Here is a 23,759-nt window from a genome sequence, read left to right as displayed (position 1 = left end):
CTACTGAAGATGTGCATGTGTAACTGTAGGTCAAGGATAACTATGTGAATGTCACGGCAGTGGCATCCACATTAATAATGTACAAATGGCTGGAGAAGGAACACATTCAGTATGACAATTGGGCTTTTCCCCCCCCAAACAATGACATATCACTGATAATTTTTTAAAATCTTAATTGGAAAAATGTTTCTCTAAATGGGTGTATTACTTGAGCGTGATATAGACAGCTATTAAAACCCCTTCTAACCTTGGGTTGTCATGGAAGGAAGCAATCTTTATCTGATACTCCACATATGTCAGGAAGAGAACAATTTGCTTTATAGATGGTGTCGCATTTACTCTTCATGGCAATTATCTATGATGTGTATTACTTTCCCTATTGAGAAGTTGAAAAAACCTGTAATGGTGCTCAACATGCCCTGAACATCATGCTGTTGGCAAATGATGGAACTGAGTGGAAGTCAAGACTACGCATGTGGTCTATGTTCTTTTCTCTATCTTATGGTTTTTGTTTTTTATTTTGAATAATGTTAGAAGGCATGTACCTTTTTTCTTTAACCTTTGGCTATAACTAATAATTACAGAATGTGGTGTTTGCATTGTCACTACTTAATTTTAACAAAATGCTATTGTTTACTTTTTATAAAGACCACTGGCCACACTCTTAGCCAGAAATGGGTCTTAATTTATTTAACTATAGACGAATCCAGAATAGGCATTCAACCCAAAGCTGGAACCAAAGCGGGCTTCTGGAGGAAGTAATTTAGGAGAGGCTTGAAGGAGAAGTTTGAGTTAGGTAGGTGAAAGAAATAAAGTAGAAAGATTTTCTAGGCACATAAAGTAGTGTGAGCAAAGTTGGGGCCATGATATTATATGTAGCATGGTAAGAAGTAAAGATGATTCATGATTACTACAGTAAGAAACACGGAGGAAAGTAATTTCAATTTTCTAGTTTCTTCTGTCATCAGGGTCATGAGGAAAAAAAAGGGGGGCTTGAAATGATTCCATGGGTAACAGAGAGAAAAATATAATACAGTATAATACAATATATAATTTAATAATAACTTACTCCTTCTCCTCTCTTTAATGGGTGTCCTAACACTGCCCACTGGCAACTCCCCTTCCTCTGGCTGTTAACCTCATCATGTACATGGGTAACCAGCATGTTGGGAACTGTTGGAAGAAGAAACAAAGATCTAGAAAGATTAATGGAGGAGCAAAGTGAGTGAGAGTCTGGGTGGGTGAGCGTTTTGGGGAGTGTGACCTGGGCATTTGGAAGTGAGCAGAAGATTGTTGGGGAACCACAACCATCTATTTGAGGGGGTAATAATTAGGCTGGTGTTTTTAATGACATTTTACTATATGACATTCAAGTTCCCTCTCACCCACTTATGACATTTTTCTGCAAGACTGTAGAAAAGTCATTGAGGGTTTTTCTCTTGGACTCTTTTTACTAGGAATGAAACTCTTTCACATATATATATATTATATATATATATATATATATTATATATATATATATATTTTAACACATATTTTAAGCTATTAGGAGCAGTTGTTTACTAATATATTTCCCACATTTTACCCAGAGTCCCAGTTCTCTATTACTCTGATAATGTCCATGAGAAAGTCAAGTTCTTTATCAGAAGTGGTTAAAAAAAAGTTTCCAATAATTTGAACCAATAGTTCTGATTTCATTTATCTTCAAAGTCGATGACAAGGAATGCATCTAAGTAGTCAAACTACTTTGTACATTAAAACCTGAAAGAGAAGGGAAGACATTCCCCTGCTTATAGATACAAATACCAGTCCACATATTTGAGCTCAATTCTGCTTCAATGAACTGAAAATTGCATCTACTATGTTGAATTGCATTCAAAGCTTTGAATCATTTTCTCAACATCAATACATCTTCAAAGAAACTGGCATGGGAAAAAAAATCAGACATGTGAAAGTCATTGAATTTCAATCAGCAATTCATTACACAAATTTCAAATGTGGAAGCAATTACCTCTAAGTTTTCTTGGAATTGAACTTTATCAGAGAAAGACAAATGATTTTAAACAGTCTTAAACCATCTTATGGCCTTTAAAGAAACCCACCTCCTGCTAGAAGTATTCACATTTAGTTAGGACTGCTACTCCACCTGTGGGCTTTCTAAAGGAAAGATTCCTCTTTGTTGACAGACACTAAGTCTCCCCACTGGTCTCTTTTGCATCCTAATGTTTTATAGAGAAGGTGTGATGTATCAGCTACCTATATCTTTAAGTTCATTCCGATGACATTCCTGTAAAACCTAATAACTACTTTTATTTGATCAGTTTGCCCACCCTATTTGTACAGATTCTGAAAGAATTGACAAAAAGGATGGGGAATCTGAGCTGGAAATGCAAAGCATTAGTTTCAGATTAGAAACCTACACTTTTGTGACCATAAACAAAATTTCTTTCCTAAATTTTGAGAGTAACTGTGTCACTTTGAAGTTACCTCTGGCAGAAAAAGTAGGTGAAAGTAGAACATAAAGCAAAAAGGGTAGATGACACGTGCTTTAGGTGTCACATGGAGGCATAGGTGACCTAGGGATTGTTTAGACAGTTTAACCTGCTGTTTACTCTGGATATAAGGCCCCAGACTTAATGAAGCTGAATATTAACTTGCAAAATTTTGTCAAATGGAGATAGACAATCTGTCTGTTATGGAGCGGATCAGCCCAACAGTTTATGGCCCTATGGGAGGAACATGTACCAGTATTGTAGCTGATCAGGGAATTTTAACTATCATATAAAAATCCCCGCTTCTCAAATGCACTTTGAATCAGTCCTAACATTTCACTGGTTCTCCATTAATTAATGAATTAAGGAAATCTTTTGCATATGATCATTTTGCATTTGTGCAAGACACAGGATTATCTCTTTTATTTAAAGCTGTGCTTTCACTCTCCCAAGAACAAGCAGGGTCAATGATAAAGGTAAGATAAAGATAATGACCCAAATAAGATTGTCTACAGAAAGGGAGATTTAAGGGTGGGAATGAAGGGGAATAAAAGGCTCATCTCAAGAACAGGTGGGATATTCATTATGGAAGTAAGAGAATCCTATCTGATCTGAACTTTGCCACTAATGAATTTTTTAAGTTTCCATCAGTCACTTAATGTTGCCAGCATGTCCCGTTTGTTTAAAAAGGGGGATATCTAATACACGAAGCTTTGCATTTCAAGGAAACAGAGATGATGAAGTTGCTATGATCATAATAGAGCCATATGCAGGACAGGATTATGCATAACAGAAGTGGGATTTAGTGAGCAAGAAGTAAAATGCTAACATGTAAAGGCGTAGCAGTGTGCTTCAAATCTCTTAGTTTGCTGGGTGCTGTCTTTAAATGTCGAAAGATGTAAAAACAAACTCAAACATATGATACAAATAACTTGTGACTGATTATCTTCATTGTATTTATTTTATTATTTTTTAAAGATTTGATTATTTATTCATGAGAGACAGAGAGAGAGAGAGAGAGAGAGGCAGAGATACAGGCAGAGGGAGAAGCAGCCTCCATGCAGGGAGCCCGACATGGAACTCAATCCCAGGTCTCCAGGATCAGGCGCTGAAGGTGGTGCTAAGCCACTGAGCCACCCAGGCTGCCCAATCTTTATTTTTTAAAGAAATTTATTTAGCGTTCAAACAGGAAAACTTTTCCTAGAAAGTATTTTTTTTTTAAGGATTTTATTCATTTATTTCAGATGAGCGGGAGAGAGGGAGAGGGAGAGGGAGAAGCAGACTCCCCACTGAGCAGGGAGCCCTGACACAGAACTCCATCCCAGGACCCTGAGATCAGGACCTGAGTCGAAGGCAGACACTTAACTGGCTGAGCCACCGAGGTGCCCCAATAATTTGGCTTTTCAACAAAAGCTCGATATTTCAGCAGTAAGTCTAAGAAAGAAGCTTTTGTATAGGACAAAGAGTTATGTATCCCCCATATATCTTTGGTAAGAGGCTAATACCTCATTATTTATGGGGACTATGTGAGTATATATATATACACACATATATACATATATATTTACATATGATAATATGTACACTGAAAAACAGTGTAGGAGGCTAACTCAGTGATGTGAAAGTTGTATATGTCAGTGGAAAATGTGTCTCCCTGTGAAGCATGGGGAATGTGAAATGCATGTGATTTTTTTTTTTTAACTCTAAGGATAGTAAAATAGTAAGGGTATAAATAAAATACAAAAGAAAAGTGGTCATTTGTGTATTCTAAGATATACTAATGTCCTCATACATTTGTGTAATGAAAGTTATGTTTTAAAAAAGATGTTCATTCTACACTTGAGTGTCTGAAAGTGCCTCTCTGTGGCCTTCATACCCGCCTCCCAAAAAATCATCTGGGAGTATAGGATGCTTTACCTTAAAATTGAACAAGTGATATGGTGGCCTGCTGGCATTACTGTTATAAAGGAAAAGTATGAAACAACAAATATTTTGCAAACAGGTAGACTTTTCCTGTGGCAGCACTTCTGATCCAGATGTAGAAGACTTAGAATCTAGAAGACTTTGAATAAGTCTTGACTTATTGAATAAGTGAGTAAGTGATGACTTTAGTTTTGGTTTTATTTATTTTAGTTTTTTGAATAAGTGATAACTTTAAAAAATATAGGTTTGTTATATGTGAAATGAAACAATTAAGCTAACTGATCACAATGGAACATTCTAATTCTCAAACTTCACATCTCATGACCATGTTTTTTTTATTTATTTATTTATTTATTTATTTATTTATTTATTTATTTATTTATTTTTATGATAGTCACACAGAGAGAGAGAGAGAGAGAGAGGCAGAGACACAGGCAGAGGGAGAAGCAGGCTCCATGCACCGGGAGCCTGACGTGGGATTCGATCCCGGGTCTCCAGGATCACACCCTGGGCCAAAGGCAGGCGCCAAACCGCTGCACCACCCAGGGATCCCCTCATGACCATGTTTTAAACAGCTTCAGAATACATCGCTCATAGTAGGTAATACATAAATGTTTAGTGAATAATGAATGGATATTGAACAGAAATTCTTCCTTGAGAAGACCTGCATTTTACATGGTAAAATTTGCATGGTAAATTTTGATCCTTTGAAATTATGTAAGAACATCAAACTGTAGTATAAGAAATACCTACTGATGTTCAAATACAGGCCAATGTCTTTTAATGTATGAGAAATATTTTCAGAAAATTCTCGCTAATATTCAGGAAACTTAATTTTTTTTTGGTTAAGACTAAAAAAAAAAAAAGATAAAGCCAAAAACACTGGTGTTTTCTTTTCCCTCTAACCACTATAAGCTGAACCACGACTTATTATCAGTCAAGATGAGCTATGATTTTGCCACTTACCAGTAAACTATGTAACTTTTCTGAAGCTCTGTTGCTTTGTCTATGATGCAGAGATAACACAATCTCCTTCTGATTAAAATATATTTGGATCTATATAAAGAAGGATCTGATATACACCAGGAATATAAGTAGTGCTTAATAAATTCAATTGACAAATTCTGTGAGGATTAAGGCAAGCATTATCATCAGCACCTGGGAGAGTGGAAGGAAGACACCATGGTGATTTTAAGATTCAAGTGGTTTTGAGATTTTTAGAAGAAATATTAAAATGATATAAAAGCCCAACAATGATTGGATCACAGTCTTCCTGACTCTGGGGACTTCCATGCTTGATGTGTCCAGAGGTTATTGTTGGATATACATTTGTATATTTTTAACCTTTATTTGTTCAAATGTGTCTGGATGTCATGAGAGGGATTTTGACTATCAAATTGAAGTGAAAGTTCAATACTTTTACCATTATAATTGCACTTTATTCTGGATAGTGCAAAACATCCTTGTAAAAATAGAATAATCACATATTTGTTTGAACTCATAGAAAAGCAAGGTCAAAGCAGAATATTAAGTATTTTGAGTCAAATATTAACAATAAACCAAAAATTGTAGTAAAAGGAGAGTGGTTAAAGCAGCAAATAATGTACAAAGGATTTTTCCATAGGTGTAACTTCTATGTTAGAAAACTAAAGTGGATGGCGTAGATTTTAGATGTTCAATAAAAAGCAAAGATACATGGATATATTTTAAAGCTTACAGACTTTGAAAATAAAGAAGGAACTTAGGTTTCATCTAGAGAATAAATAATACACATAAGAAAAAGAAACAAAGTGGAAAATGTACACAAATGGCCCAAGGCACTTTGTCTAACAGTAAAACCTTATTTTTAGAAATATAAAAACATATCATTTTTTCCTTTTCATTTCTGGAACTTTTTATGTGTACTTTGTTATAAGTTACAAAGTTCCCCTAAACATAATAAAGATGATGATGATGACAGTAATAACGGTAATATCCCTAGATGAAAATCAAAGTATATACTACAAAACTTTATACGTATACATCTCCAGTGTATTTCACTGGGGAGATAGGTATTAGTTTATATCACCTGTAGGTTAACCCAGAAGAGCAATAAGTCACCTGAAGTGAAAAAACAAATTTGCCTCCAAGACCACCAATAAAACACAGGCCGAAGGAGATCTCAGAGCCATTTAAAGGACTTCAAGAACTTTGAACCTGTTCTTTGAGGATCATGGTATTCTGTGTCCCTTTCACCCTGAAGTGTTTTGAATTTTGGCAGTTTCAAATATGTTTTAGCAACAAAACATTTTTGAAATATGTTATTCTAGAGAGTAGCAGTGGGAAGATTTTTCTTATAAATGTCCATAAACAGTGGGAACTCATTGCCAAATAAAGAAGGAAGAAGTGCCAGTTGCTAACTATGTGGTAAAGGGTTGATGGACATGGCTGACCTAGGGATAGGTACTGCGAGTGATTAAATGATATCACTTTGGAGACATCAGATGCTGAAGCTAGTGTGAAATCCGTCACATGGGCATAGTGAGGAGAGTAAAAATAATGTTACGGGCTAAAAGATATTAAGAACCAGGAGACACAGGTTCGAATTCACCTCGACTGCATACTGCCCATGTAGCCTTCAACAGGCTGTTAATCTCTTGGGTTTCAGGGAAACTGCTTTGCTTACATGAAGGGCAAACATATCACAAGGTCTCTTGAGGCACTTTTGTTGTTCTGCTCTGTGATTCTACCTTTTGATTTCAATGTTCCCAAGTGGAAGGGCTAGACATTTCTCAATTTTGAAGACTGGGAAAAATGTGTTGTATGTTTTCCCCTGTTTTGTCTTCAAGTCACCTTTAGCATCCGGGAGTAAGCAAATATAACATATTTTATATGTGGAAGGTAGACTTCCATGCCACCTTTTTGGTTACCAGAGAATTCCTAAGGATCTAGATACTGGAAGAGAGACTCATGTGGAAAGCGACTTTGTGACACAGTGGGAATTCTCACTTCCGATGTGCATTTGGGATAGGCCAGTCTGAAATCTGCAAAAGGAGAAGCTGGACTGAGCCTTCCAGATGGATCCTACCAAGAAAACTGAAGCTGCCATTAGGAAGCAAAAGGTACTCTAAGAGGCAAGTCATCTGGTCCATAAGTTAGATGGAAACCAGCTCTTCTTCAACCTTGTAAAGAACATTCCCTGTGTGAGCTCTGATTTATAAATGATTGGGTTTGTAAATAAAATGGAAGGCTTTTGTCCTTCCAGATATAAAGTTATTATATTACACAGGTATAAATCACTAGGGAATGTTTTCCTTAAACTATGTAAACATGACTTTTTTTTGGAAAATATTTTATTTCTTTATTCATGAGAGACACACAGAGAGAAGCAGAGACATAGGCAGAGGGAGAAGCAGGCTCCATGCAGGGAGCCCAATGCAGGACTTGATCTCAGGACCCCGGGATCACAACCTGAGCCAAAGGCAGATGCTCAACCGCTGAGCCACCCAGGTGCCCCTAAACATGACCCTTTTGAAAAAATTTGGAGATAACAAAGATAACACAAGCTCCTTATATAATAAGACCGTAGAATCTCTGAGCCAGAAAAGAATTGGTAAGTCCAAGCATCATGCAGTAGAAGTTCGTAAGTTTTTAAGCTTGTTCGGGTTACGATATTCATCTTATTTCAAAATATTCTTCATACTCTCAGCTCTGCCACTGTGGAAGGCCAGTTCCAGACTTTTGCCTGATAGGGACTTTTCTTTCCTGCTCCTGGGCCTGAAGTCTGCATGACCCAGTAGAATTTCTCCCTTGGATCTTTGTTTAAGAGACTTGAAGAAGAGAGAGTTGGCATGTTCTATAAAAGGAGTCTTTGAAAGTCTGAAGACTGTATGAAAACATTGTGCCCTAATGCATTCCTTACACCTAAATGCACATATTTCCCTACTATCTAGATAGTTCTTAAAGAAAGAAATCATGCAGAAAAAATGATGACTTTGAGAATCAGATGGAATTTTCTGGTTATCAGCGGTTGTAAACAGAACAAAGCGTGAGAGCAAAACAATAACTTTGCAGGTTGACTCGTATAAAAATGCAGCTATTGTTGATCATAGAGAACTATTAGAAAATCAAAGCCACGCATTGCCTGGGAAATACAGAGGGGTTGAATAGTATCATCCAAGTGTGTTAAAGCTAAGTGATATTGACTGAGGGCTCAGCATACCTTATTAATTAAGAATTGAGCTCTGATGTCAGACTTTTGGGGTTCAAATATTGGCTCCACTATTTTCTAATAGTGGAAACTCTGACAAAATAATACAAATTTTAAGTCTCCATTTCCCTGTGTATAATGAAGATGATAATATTTACCTTATAAGTGAGGTAATGCATGTAATTTGCTTAATGCAGTGCTTGGCATATCATAAAACCTCAATAGATATTAACACAGCAAGAACCTTCTAAGCACATTACCTCAGGAAGTTCTCAAAACAACACCTTGAAGCAGGTGTACCGTCATTGTCCCCGCATTATCAGTGCGAAAATTAGACCAGAGAGAGGTTAAAAGCTTGCCCAAGGTCACAGAAATAGCACTTGGAAGGGTTAAGATTCCACATCCTTTTAACTCTGGTACAGTGCTGGAAGCTAGATAATAGTGATAAAAACCTCAGATGCAAATGCCTGCAAAGGCCAGTCCGATAAGCCTTCATATAAGCCGTGAGTTGAGGTGTCAGCAATGAAAGAGACCTTTTCTGGACACGTCTTTTGGGAACCGAGATTATTACATGGAATATTTTGAATATTTGTAACACAAGACTCCTTGGTATACACTCTGGGTGGGAAAGGGGTTCCATATTCATAAAAATATATTTGTGGGAGCCTGACCACCTGAACAACTAAAATATTGGTCTTTTTAGATTTGTTTAGTTTTTTTATGGAAGGCAGATTTCTATAATATTTCTGTGCGGTCAGCTGTATAGCTCTCTATACCCTCAGCCAGAGAGCCCTAGAAATTACAGTTTGCTGAGCACCTGGGATGCGGAGCTGACAGCTATCAAAAAGTGAGAAGAAGCCCTGAAATATTAAGTGTTTTTTCACACATAGTACCTAAGGGCTGAATGCATGCTTCTCTACTGATGAAAATGCATTTCTTTCAACTCAAATGTAGCCATTTCTAAAATGTTCATCATTAAATATTGTAAAGAAAGGACTTCAACATTTTGCTCAAAAAAAATAGGATATAAACCAGGAAAGGTCAAGTGAGAGATTATCTTATTACTATATATTTATTTTTTCTATTTTATTATGAAAATGTACAAGTACACAGAAAAGTTGAAAGAATTTTACAGTGGACACCTTTATATCTACCACGTAGATTTTACCAATAGATTTGACTATAATTATTTTATCACGTATTTACGCACACTTCTATCTCCATCTTTTTTTTTTTTGATGCATTTCAAAATTGCCAATGTTAGTTTCCTGCTAAATACTTTTTTTAAAGAGATTTTATTTATTTTTCATAAGAAACACACACACAGAGAGAGAGAGAGAGAGAGAGAGGCAGAGACACAGGCAGAAGGAGAAGCAGGCACCATGCAGGGAGCCTGATGTGGGACTCAATCCCGGGTCCCCAGGGTCAGGCCCTGGGCTGACGGTGGCGCTAAACCACTGAGCCACCCGGGCTGCCCCAGTTGCCTGCTAAATACTTTACCATGTATACAACCCACTACAGTTGAATTTTTGCTTACAATCTTTCTTTTGGTTTATACACAACAAAATTCACAAATCTAAATCTCAAATATGCATTGACTGGGTTTTGCAACCCAAACCCTACCAAGATACACACATTACCACCCTCTCAGAAAGTTCCTCTGTGCTCTTTTCCATTCATTCCCCACCCCCACCTCAGAGCAATTGCCGTTCTGATATTTTCCATCATAGATTGGCTTAACTTGTTTTAGAATTTTGTATAAATGGAATCATGCAGGAGCACCTGGGTGGCTTAACTGGTTAAGTGACAGACTCTTGGTTTCAGCTCAGGTCATGACCCACCATCTCAGGGTCATGAGATCAAGCTCCATGTTGGGCTCTGTGCTTAGCAGGGAGTCTGCTTGGGATTTTCTCTCCTTCTTTGCCCCTCCCACTTGTGCTCTCTCTCTTTAACACAAATAGAGGAATCTTTAAATGGAATCATGCACATCTTTTCATCTGTGTAAGGTCCCGTGGAACATATTGCTTCAAAGTATCTTTTTGGAAGACAGGAGCATTCAAACGGAAGTGAAAGAATTAAATATGGATTTTTTAAAAAAAGTTTTATTTATTTATGATAGTCACACACAGAGAGAGAGAGGCAGAGACACAGGCAGAGAGAGAAGCAGGCTCCATGCACCGGGAGCCCGACGTGGGATTCGATCCCGGGTCTCCAGGATCGCGCCCTGGGCCAAAGGCAGGCGCCAAACCGCTGCGCCACCCAGGGATCCCAAGAATTAATATAGACCCAGTCAAATGAATATTTACATGCATTGCAATGGAATGATATAGATTCTTTTGTGTTTTCAGAGTATCAATCCTTTCTCTCTCTCTCTCTCTCTCTCTCTCTCTGTGTGTGTGTGTGTATGCTTTTGGGGGTAAAATCATCTTGGGACACAAATATGCATTCTATGGAAGAAAGCAGGTGAGCAAGAGAGCTGATATTTACAGACCACCTAATGTGCACCAGATTTTTGGCACACATTCTTTCACTTAAACCTCATCCTTCTGGAGATATTAGCTCCTCGTTACAGATGAGCCAGGGACTCCTTGCCACACCTTGCTGCCTCCCAGAGCTTCCTCCTACCCTGCAGGGGATGGGATAATCAGGGCTCCCCCAGGGTGAGCTGACATCCCTAAACAGCCTTCTTCTTATTTTCCAGTTACTTCATTTTGAGTCTTGCTCTAGACTATGTGACAACTAGTCAATCTGTTAAATTGTCATGACTTAATGTCCTATGAATGTTAATGTCCTAATACAGGCTTCCCCATGCTACAAAATACATTTATTTTGCAACAAGTCCTCTGGAAACAGGGTATCTTTATCTAAAGGAGAAAAATCTATGGTGAGAATTTCAGTGCTCCTTTATTTGGATGGATTAAGAAGATGTTTCAAGAGGCAGGCACATTTGCACATTTCTAATGTGTTTATTAATGAACCATATAACAGTTTCCAGACTGGTGCTCATTGTTTCTGGACACACGATTTTCCCACGTCCATCCCTAGGAACTCAGGTATTACAGACCTGGATTGAGACTGTAATTGAGAATTCCAGAACCCTCAGACCCATTCGGGTGGCCTGAAGGAGGCATATTTAGTATCCACGAGAACAATATATCTGGGATAATGGTTTCATCATTCTTTGGCCTCCTTACTTTCAATAAATTATTTTTCTACTCTGCCTCCCTCAGCTGTGGTCATATCCTTGTTCATCACAATAAATTCATGACTTTCCTGACCTTGATTTTAAGAATCCCACTCACCGATAACTACCTTCTGTCCAATCCGCTCTAACTTCCTCATTCCAGAGGATGCTTCAGCTTGTTGCTCCTAATTTTTATTTTCCTAATCACTTGTTAGCCCTATGGCATAGTCCACACAATCGCTGGTCGCCCTCTCTGCTGTGCTTGTCTACAAGAAGCTCCATCCTGGTAAAAATGCAACTATCAACTCCTTTCCTACCACCTTATCTCCAGCAGCCAGAGAATATTCTGGCAGCATCTAGGGGCTCTATGAATATTTGATCATTGAAGAATGATGTCTGGCTGATGGGTGGAATTATGCAATTAGGTAAGGTTTATCTTGAATCTTTCATTTCCTCCAGAATGTCCAGAGTCACTAGGGATAAGGCCCCATCATACCAGTTTGTACCCTCTGGCTCTGATGTTCCCTGTGCCTTTCAACTGAGGCTGCACTCTGCAAGGGCTCCTGCCAATGACTTCAAAGTGCAATGTACTGGAAGCTTTCAGAGACCCCTCCTTTGGCAGTTGCTCAGAGCCCAGGGGGTTCCTCTCAGCAGTTTCTCTCACTTCTATTGGCAGCAACTTCCTGGAATATCTTGGGCTGATAATGGTGACTGTTCCAAGAAATTCCTACTTAAAACGTATGGTGTTTCTGGTGTCCGTCCAGGATTACTCCCCTCCTCCCAGAGCTTGTGGCTACATTCAGTCAGCAGAGTTCAATGTTCCTTGAGGGAAACTCTGGCTTTTTCAAAAGTAAGTGATTCCCCCCCCCCCCCAATATCTTGCCTTTTGGGCACCTGGGTGGCTCAGTGGTTGAGCACCTGCATTCGGCTCAGGTCATGATCCTGGGGTCCTGGAATCGGGTCTCACATCAGGCTCCCTACAGGGAGACTGCTTCTCCCTCTTCCTATGTCTCTGCCTCTCTCTCTGTGTAGCTCATGAATAAATAAATAAAATCTTAAAAAAATATATTGCCTTTTAAGAAAATTCTTAAAGTTCCCCAAAGTGTTAAAGGGGGAGCAATAAATGGAATATCACAATGCACAGCCACATTGCGAGCTCTCTCTTCTGTCCACTGTGGTGGAGAATGGCCTCTCTGAGGGAACTCTCTATGGACTATCAAAGGTGGAGCTCACCTCTCCTTCCCAGCACTGTCTAAACTCAGACAGACATCAAGAGAGGCAGCCACTCTCTTGAGTGGGGAAAGGCACCTTTCCCCCATGTCTCTGCCCACAGGACTCAGGAACTGGAGTTTCAACAGTAATCCTGGATATCTCATTCCTCTTCCTTCACTCTTCTCCCCACCAAGTTAAAAGTGCAACAGAACTACGTTTGTTAGCTCCGGACTGTATTATGTATACAATACAGTCAAAATTGTCTATCACAGGCAACAAATTTGAGTAACTCTTTCTCCTTCAGACTGGGGCGGTTTCCCAAATTTGCCTGATTAAAAAATCACCTAGGATACTTGTTAAAAATCATAAAAAATTTAAAAGACAAGTCCAGGCTCATTCCCTGGAGGTTATGATATTAGGTGATTTTGAGGAGGAGCGGGCACTGAAGTAAGCTGTCCTTATGATGATCACAGATGATTCAAATAATCAGGCAAGTCTGATTAAGTTCTAGATCAGAAAATAGGAGTGCTGTCATTTTGATCACTCATTTCTCATTCCCTCCCTCTAACTGTAGAAGAGAAAAGAGCTCCCTTCTTTCCTCCTTTATTTTTCTGTCTTGGGAAAAATGTGAAAAGTCGGTGACCAGAGGACAAAAAAAGACAAGCGAATTTTAAAATATTTCGGAAGCTCAGCATCAATCCTAGATAAATATGAACTCATTTCTGCTTTAGTCCATTTGGGCTGCTGTAACAGAAATACCATAAACTGGGTGGCTTATCAACAACATTTATTTCTCACAGTTTTGGAGCTGGGAAGTCCAAGAACAAGGCTCTAGCAGATTCGGTGTCTGGTGAAAACCTGTTTCACCAGGTGCATAGATGCTGCATGGATGGCTGTCTTTGCTATGTCCTTCTGTGGCAGAAGGGGCAAGGGAGTGAGCTCTGTAGGTTCCTTTTATAAAAGGACTAGTCTTATTCATAGGGGCTCCACTCCTATGACCCAATCACCTCCCAAACGACCCCACCTTCTGATACCATTACATTGGGCATTAGGATGTCCAAATATGAGCTCTAGGGGAACACAAATAAGACTATAGCTATAACACTCATTTTCTGATTCATTAAATATACAAACATTTGCATAAATGATCTCAAACATTGTAAATGAGAAAAAAAAGAGGAGCACAAGTCATTGTAGAGTAGGATCAACGCTTATCTGCACGCACAGTTGTTTAGGGAGTATGAGAGAGAGATCTTAACTGATGAGGGAAAGAATGGGAAGCCTCCATAGACTCTCCTTTCTGCTAGTCGAACAGCTGAACATGTAACTGAATCCAAAACTAGACTTCAAGTTGTGGTTGTGCTTTGCTCAATAGAGTTCTCAGAGAGAAATAGACTTTGGAGTGTATTGAAGTAGGAAAGGGTGGAAAAAGAATAATTAGGAACCTATCAGGTTATTGCAAATCTTGGAAAGAGCTGCCCTTCATTTGGACTGGACTGCTAATGAGAGTGAAAAGGCAGTGGCCACGCAGAGTGGGGAATCCGCAGGGTCTGGACAAAACCCAAAACTATGCTGGTTCCAAGACCTTCTCATTTTCTTCACTTACCTCTTCCTACTCAGAGATAGTCCATGAGAGGGGCAATCACACACCTGGTCACCATTATTCTGTGTGAATGGGTTTGGTTTTGTTGTAGATGTTTTATGAGTGGTAGGGATGTAAGTAATATATTATAATATATTAATAGTCACAGAACAAATGTATAGCATGTATATGTACATATACATATATACACACGTATTCACACTGTAGACATTATCAAAATAATAATTACCTGTATGGATTGTTTTCAAAGAGCTTTCTGTATATATCGCTTCATTTAATTTAACCCTTGTTAGATCTTTCTGAGCTAAGAATTATAATTGCATTCATTTTCAGAAGTGGGGACTGAGACTGAGAGAGGCCAAGTGGTGTGTCCAAAGGTGGCACAATCTAGTAAGTGGCTGCGCCAGGATCATAATTCTTGTGTTCTGCACTTCCTCTTCTTGGTAATATGCTGCTTATCTTTTATTATTCAACATTGTCTTCGGGTCAATCACAAAGAAACTTTGAACAGGAATAATGTTCCACTGCTCATCACAATTTTTTTTTAAGATTTTATTTATTTATTCATGAGAGACACACAGAGAGAGAGAGAGAGAGAGAGAGAGAGAGAGTTGAGGCAGAGACATAGGCAGAGGGAGAAGCAGGCTCCATGCAGGGAGCCTGATGCCTGATGTGGGACTCGATCCTGGGTGTCCGGGATCACACCCCAGGCTGATGGCGGCGCTAAACCACTAAGCCACTGGGGCTGCCCTGCTCATTACAATTTTGAGTCTGTTCTTTTCACATGAAACCCTTCAGGTGTCTGGTAACTTTAGTCCCCATTCTTTTCTCATTTTTACAAGAAAACGTGTGAATATATTTATACTGAAAGCAGGGGTCCAAATATTGAGGCTGGATATTTTCCCCCAGAAGTAGTATTTTTATTTTAATTGGAGACAATGTCTTAACAAAAAGGAGTGTGTGTGTGTGTGTGTATGTGTGTGTGCGTGTGTGCATGCTTAGAGAGGATGGAGAGACTCATAGAAACTTCCATATACATTTTTATCTGCTAATTCTATTTGTAGGACCAGCTTTGATGTGCTGATATTTTTCACTTTTGAAAAATAAGGAGAGGTACAAGTTCCAAGTCAGATAGAAATAAAGTTATTTAAAAATAATGAAGTCTGCTTTATATAAGATTGCAAGAAACCGGTAACAGTATGGTAAAATTCTCCATTTCACACATACATTGGGAGGTGTCAATGTTTTCAGACCATAATTTAAGGGCATGTGTGATTAGCACAGAATATATAATCTTTACTTTCCTTAGTGAAGGGAGTTATATTACTGGGGTTAGTATTAGCTTTCTGCACACGAACAAGTAAATTGAAAGATTGAATTATGTAAACTTATTTAGATTCTTCTCTTAACCCTTATACATATTTAAGTATGTTAGTATTTACTGATTAATAAATTAGATAAAAGTTAGTTTAAATCAAGCAAATTGGGCAGCCCGGGTGGCTCAGCGGTTGAGCATCTGCCTTTGGCTCAGGGTGTGACCCTGGAGACCCGGGATTGAGTCCCATGTCGGGCTCCCTGCATGGAGCCTGCTTCTCCCTCTGCCTGTGTCTCTATCTCTCTCTCTGCCTCTCATGAATAAACAAATAAAATCTTTTTTAAAAAAATCAAGCAAATTGCTCACATAGTCATTTAATTTTAAATCAACTACCTCCTTATTTTAAGGCAGCTATATAAAGAATGAGGCATAAAATAAAGAAAATGAGGATTAGAATAGTTGAAGAATACAAGAGATAATATATAAAAAATAGAGAAAACTCAACATATTTTATTTATATATATTTGATGTTTGCTATATATGTTTGATATATATAAATATATATGACACATATATTTGATATGTATATATATTTGGTGTTTGGCAGATCTGATTTCCCTAAAAAATTAATTTTGAACAAAATTGTTTACTTGTAATACATTTATATTTACATTACCTACTAAAATATCTCATTAGGTTGACTTAATTCAATCTGAATTTAATATTGCCAAGCTGGCTTCTTAATAAAAGATAGCACACATGAAATATCATCAAAGACACATTCTTGCTTTTATGGGTCCTTGGCACTTCACAGATATGGGCACCTTCCTCCAAAAAAAATATTGAAAATTATATTTTATGACTCTTATTTAAAAGACAAATGTGTTAAAATTATATATTAAAACATGTTCATTGAAGACATGAAAAGTTGTTTTTTTTTTTTTTTTAATTCTGGAAAAAGGCAGGTCTCTTAACATAAGATGATACAAATAAATGCCACCAGGACACATCACAAATTTTCTAGGTCCCCTTTGTAATTAAAAAATAATAATACAAATATTTATTACTCCATTGTTATAAAGACAATTATGTTAAAATAGATTTTAAAACATGTCCACAGATTTAAAGTTCTTTTGGTTTCTTTGGATTTTCAAAGAAATTGGGACATTTTGTGGATCCTTAAAAGTATCACGGACCCTTAGCTCTTGGTTCTGGCCCTGGTGGGGAAATTGGCTTTGAGCACCTTAACTCTTGGAGCTGCAGGCAACATGATTTCTTCTGGGTCTCTCCAACATGCAGTGCTCTTTAAGGACTGTTTTTTGTTCCTTTGTACCCTTCTCTGTAGGTGGCAAATCTCTACTCAACCATGGATACTCACCTCAAATTTTATCTCACTGAGTGAAGTTTTTCCTGAATACGCATGTGGACTTTGTCACACTGATCTTCCCTTGGTGCTTTTTATATAGCTTTATAGAGATGAGAAGAAAACCTAGAAACCTTATCATTGTAAATACCTTATACTATCACCACATTTATTTATTTTTAATTAATTAACTTTTTAAAGATTTTATTTATTTATTCATGAGAGACACAGAGAGGCAGAAACAGGCAGAGGGAGAAGCAGGTTCCCTGCAGCTAGCCCAATGCAGACTCAAATCCAGGACCCCAAGATCACGACCTGAGCCAAAGGCAGACACTCAACCAATGAGCTACCCAGGCATCCTGTTATTTTTTGATGAACTTTTTATCTTGGAATAGTTTTTTTATTTACAGTTTGCAGTAAATAAAGTTCCCACATAACCCTCATTGTTTTCAGCTCCCCCTGAGGTTATTCTGTTACATTTTTCATGGTGCATCTGTCAAATCTAAGAAACCAGGCTCAGATTTTACTCTGATTTCATCAGGGTTTCCAATAATTAATTTCTTTCTTTCTTTCTTCTTTCTTTCTTTCTTTCTTTCTTTCTTTCTTTCTTTCTTTCTTTCTTTCTTTCTTTCTTTCTTTCTTTTTCTTTCTTTTCTTTCTTTCTTTCTTTCTTTCTTTCTTTCTTTCTTTCTTTCTTCTTTCTTTCTTTCTTTCTTTCTTTCTTTCTTTCTTTCTTTCTCTTCTTTCTTCTTTCTTTCTTTCTTCTCTCTTTCTCTCTTTTTCCACCTTCCAGCCCATCCAGGATCCTGTATTGCATCATGTTTCTCTGGTCTTCTCTGGAAAGTAACAATTTCTCAGGATTTTTCTTATACATGAACTCAATCCTTTTGGGGAGAGAAAAACAACTAGGTATTTTGTAGATTAGTCTTTAGGTTGGGTTTGTCTTTTTCCCCCTCCATGATTAGCCTAAGCTATGGTGTTTGGGAAAAAAATACCATAAAGCTTGTTAACCTTAAAAATAAAACTGTTAGTTATCTTGGCAGCAAAATGGGCTTGCTCAGGAATAGCAAAGAATTGGAATTTGGGACATGCAAGTTACATAAAACCATAGGCAAGTCTGGAGAACAAAGGAGAGGAATGCTCTTTTATAGGGGAAAGGAAAAAGTTGGTAAGGATCATTCTAAACAAAAAGTACACTGGAGTAAACTGGAAGTTTGAAGTGTAGTGGCTTTTTGTTGGCAGAGGTGACCATCTCATTGGCTGGCCTGTTGCTGGGCAAGGAGAAAATCCTCTTCCTTCTGGGGTAGTCAAGTATAATGGTGTCTTCTGGAGGAGAATGTGCAATTGATCTCTTCCTGTTAGTTTTGCAAAGGGCTGCAAGAGTGGTGGGTGTGAAAGGTCCATCCTCTGGTCTCCAGCTCCATTTTAAATGAGGTTTCCTTCTATTAATTTTCACAAGGTAAAGGATCCTCCCATCATGTCCAGTTAGGGGTACCACATTAACTTGTGGCTATGTATTGACATTGAGGTCATGTTTCCTTGTTGAGGAAGGGTCCTATATCAAATTGAAAATGCCTGCCTTTCCTTAGCATGTAGAACAATGCCTTGAAAGTACCAAGAATCCACTGACAGATTTTTTTTTTCACAGTAAATTGTTTTCTTTTCTCCCTTGTTGGGTAAGGAACCCCTTACGACTTGAGACTATGCTCATTTGTTCTCTATCCCCTCTGCACTAAACCCATTTCTTGGTATAAAGAAATACTAAAATAAAGCTTTGGAAATTCATGTTAAAAGAATTCCTTAGTTATTTGCAAGAACCTGCCGTGTTTAATGTGTTCACACAAAGAGAGTAGTTGGCAAGTCATAGACCCTTTTAGTTAGGCTGATAAATGGTTATTCTGTGTGGTAAGTACAAAAAAAACATAAATTAATGCTTTTTCCTGTTTATGGACATTAGCCCAACTTGATCTTTATATATCACAGACTTACTGAAGCTGTTATTGAAGTCTTCTCTTTCAATGGTGTCCTCAGGGTCATTACTGGGATTTCTTATTCATTTATGTTAATTCTTTCACTAGTGGACACTGAGTGTCCTGGCTTAGGTTGAAGTTGGCCTAGTGATTTATGGCACTGGGGAACTAATACAGGAAATAAAAGAGAAAAGTGATACAAAAACACTGAATTAGCAAATTGATAGAGATAATAAATAGGCTTGCTGAAAGGAACAAGGCACAGCCTGAAGGCCTTCAACAGGGCAATATTTACATAAATTGTGAAACATTCATATAATGGGCTATTAAACAATCATTACGATTTTTTTTAAGTGAAATGTTAATGACTTACATTTTCGCTTTTTGACACACATTATACTTACAGGATAAAAGTCAACAAAGACATGCAATAGTAGAACATAAAGAATCCTCCCAATCCCACTCACTTCTTTTTCTTGTTTGTATAGGCAATATCCAAGAGACAAACTGACCGACTATAAGATCAGAGGGCCAGACAAAATGCATATATACTAGTCTTCAATGAATTGGATTATTCCATCTTGATTGTTTAGTATTTCATGTTTTGTGTAAGCAATCCACATATTTTTGGGTTGTACGATAATCTGAACCAACTTCCTTGAGCTTTACTTAAAATAAGTAAAGCTTGATCCCTAGGTTTTGTTCTCAGATGAAGCTAGTATATTTTTTGTTTTGTTTTATTCTGTTCTGTTTGTTTTTTTAGGGAGGGAGAGAGAGAGAGAGAGAGAGAGAGAGAGAGAGAAAGAACTGGGGGAGCGGCAGAAGGAGATCAATTTTAAGCAGGCTCCATGCAGAGTCTGATGGGGCTCGGTCCCACAACCCTGAGATCATGACCTGAGCTGAAATCAAGAGTCAGAGGCTTTAACCAACCACCAAACCACCCAGGCACCCCAAGCTGGTATGTTTCGACCCTTTCTTTGAGATGATGATGATGGTGATGCTAAATGCTTTTCAGCCACACATGCAACCAGATTCCTAGCACAATGGCTCTCTCGTCTTCAAGTTGTGCCCAGACATCCATGACTGTTGGGATGCCCTGTAAGATTACTTTATGACTCATTTTAACTATTATGATGTGTTGTTTCTGCATCTTTCTATTTGTCTACTATATAAGATCCTTTAGAACAGGAAATCATTTCTGCATCTACCCCAATGTCTATATCATGCTCTGCACAAAGAACTGAATATGTCATTTTTGAATGAATACAACTGGGCCATTTTTAACAGAACCTTTTCTTCCCTGATGCTGGTTTTTTTTTTTTTTTTTTTTTTTTGCCACCTCTGATGCTGTTTGTGAAAGGGTTAACTTCATTATTGGAAAGCTGAATCAAGCACAAATAAAGCACACAGCAAATGTGGGTAGCTAGCAGATTCTGGAACTCTATCAAAATCTTTCAGGATGTTTATTCAAATCTGCCATTTCCTCCATGCACACATAGCCACACTTAGAGCTGATGTGCCCTGGGAGAACTGGCATTCATCACCGTTTCTAAGCCATTACTTTTCCTATGGACCCTAGCTGATGCTTCCTTCAAAAAATGTGAAAGGCCTGCTAATTTCTTCCAATGAAAGAGCAATAGGGGCACAAAAGTTGAAACCTGAAAGGCCATTCAACAGAACATATGGGAAGGGGAGGTATCCCCAAATAAGAAAATAAAAATGAATTCACCAAATTATCACTGTTTTATTAATAATCCTTAATAAATATGGATGTTTGGCTCCCACTGAAAAATTTAAAAATTTATCCTTTGTCTATTTTAAATTACTAAAATCTCTATGCATTTTCCTTACTCTTTCAAAATATTCTTCACAAGAAATCATGACAATATGATTTATGACAAATTCTTTTTATATCATTAGTGAATCTTCCAAAGATGCCAAGGAACTGAGAAGATCCTAGAAGCCAGAAGTTCAAAATCAAGATGTTGTCAAGGCCATGCTCCTTCTAAAGCCTAGAAGGAAGAATCCTTCTTTGCCCCCTTAACATGTGGCGGCTCCCAGCAATCCCTGCCATTCCTTGGCTTACAGATGTATTACTCCAATCTCCATATGGAGGATGGTGCTTCCCTATCTTCACATGGCCTTCATCCTTTTATGTGTCTTCTCCTCTTCTTATAAGGATACTAATCATTGGATTTAAGATTTACTCTAATCCAGTATGATCTCATTTCTTTCTTTAACTAATTACATCTACAAAGACCTTAATTTCCAAATAAGGCTCATAATCTGACTTTTTTTGGTTCAATGCGAATTTTCAGGAGACACCATTGAAACTACTTCAGGATACTATGGCCAGAACTGGGACCTAGAATCCAGCCATAGCCCTAGGTGAACAAGCGTTTCAATAAATCCCAGAGCCCACATCATAATTGGTTGTAAATATCTCACTAGTTATTCAAAGGGCTTGTTGGTGAGAAAAAGCCCTTCTTCCATCACAACACTGTACTGCTATCTGCAGGGAAGTGTATAAATCTAGCACGACCACACCCAGAAATAGCTCCCCTGGAAGTGAGCAGTTGACATTCTCTGCAACCATATGCAGCATCTCCAGCCTCAAAATATTCAGTTACTTCTCAGGACCCCTCCCTGGGAACCCCTAGCAACATTTAGGAAGTGAAAATGTGCAGGAATCTGAACTTCATGTGCAAGGTACAGAGCATCCAAACTGAGGGAGATGCAGACTATGTGACCACATTTATACTCATCAACTCTTTAAGATATGAAGTGCAGTATTTGAGGTATAATTTTTTTTCTGAGAAATCCATGCTTTATCTAAACAATTCCAAGAAAGTTCAAAGCAATCACATTTTGTAAGTAATTTGCATGGGCAATTTAGGCATAGGTAGGGGGTATCTGAATTGTTGAGAAAATGGTCTTATTTCTCTTTTTAGACTTTGTGGCAGGAACTTTTAACCTGTTTGATCCTGGAAGTCCCTCAATTTCTCAGTGCTTCTTTTATCTACTGCTCAAGGAAGACCTAGGGATGCTCAGGAAGCAGGTGGTTTGAAGGTAAAAATGTTACATGTTTTGCTTGTTCTAATTATTTGCTTGCAGCGTATGGAAAGAGAAAGAGAGAGAGAGAGAGAGAGAGTCAGTTGGGCAGCTAGGATACCAACCACCAAGATCTTTATAGATTCAAACTTGCACTTGCATCCTGATGGGACACAAATAGGAAGCTATTTGTTTAAGGGATCCTAACATTTTAACTATCACCAAATCTAGGCCCTTCTAGAATGAAAAGCAAGAGCTGTTTAATTGCCCTCAGCATCTCTAAACAATTAAGAACAGGAAGTAAAAGACACTGAGTCCAATTCCAACTGCAAAGGCAATAATTAATGAGAAGTAAGAGGCATCGCTTATTGTAGTTTCTTTTGGTTCTGATGATTGACATCAGTTGGATTTCATAATTTATGTCCACTTATGGCTTTGACAGAGTAAATGTCTGATATAAGCCTTGTTTGTAAAAATGTATGCAGTAGCAAATGTTATGGAATGATTGGTTTATAATATCAAGTTATGGTTTTCTATGAAATAGTTTACTGGATTAAATAGAAATGATTTATTTGAAACAAAAACCCATAATCGGTGAGCAATGGGATGCTGGCTGAGAATTTTGGGGGACTCTTCATCCCTGATATTTGAAGTGTTGATTTGTATACAGAGGTGGTACTTGGTTGGATCTGTATATGTTGGGCCCAACTTGGCTGCATCCAAGAGTGTATCAGGACTGTCCACCATGGACACTTTTTGGAGGAGTCCAGACTATCGGGTCCAAGCCGAGACCAAGAGATCTTGGTCCAGCTGTGATAACCTGTTTACTTGTGTAGATTTGGCCAGGGATCTGCAACCAGATGTATCTACAGTAGTCAGTACCAACACCATTAAAGTTATTGCAAGCATACATTAAGCAATTGCCATCCATCTCCTGTACCTCCGGCATGAGTCCACTTTGTGGATTGTCTAGGGAAATTTTTATTTATTTATCTATTTATCTTTTTTGGGGGAAATTTTTAAAAATCACGAACAACTTGTTCCTGCCACTCAGTAGGCTACTGGGCTGCGGACCCAGCCACCACTCAGGGAGCGCGTAGAGGATACAAACTATTATGGATTTTAACCCAAGGGGTAAGGAACAATTGGGATGACAAATGCTTTTTAAATGTGAGTATACATTGATTTTGTAGTTGCAACAGATGCTATAGGTGTCTGACTATATTGTTTCAGGCTGACCGACTTCCAATGCCTTTGCTTGAGGATTTGCTGCAGTGGCAGAGCTTGCGCTGCCCATGCATGTAGCAAGTCAACTTGCGAGGAGTTGGATTTGCACCTCCACCTCCATTCTAGCAGCTCCTAATCGGTGAATGAAGGAACTGGGAGACGGGCACCCAGCAATCCTGTTCCTGAGAACAACCCTGACATGTATATCTTCACCAGTTTTTGGGCTTTCT

Source organism: Canis lupus, chromosome 1, assembly GCF_003254725.2.
Source record: "Canis lupus dingo isolate Sandy chromosome 1, ASM325472v2, whole genome shotgun sequence".
Lineage (NCBI taxonomy): Eukaryota > Metazoa > Chordata > Mammalia > Carnivora > Canidae > Canis > Canis lupus.
The sequence above is the reverse complement of the archived record's forward strand: the minus strand, read 5'-3'. Positions refer to the sequence as shown.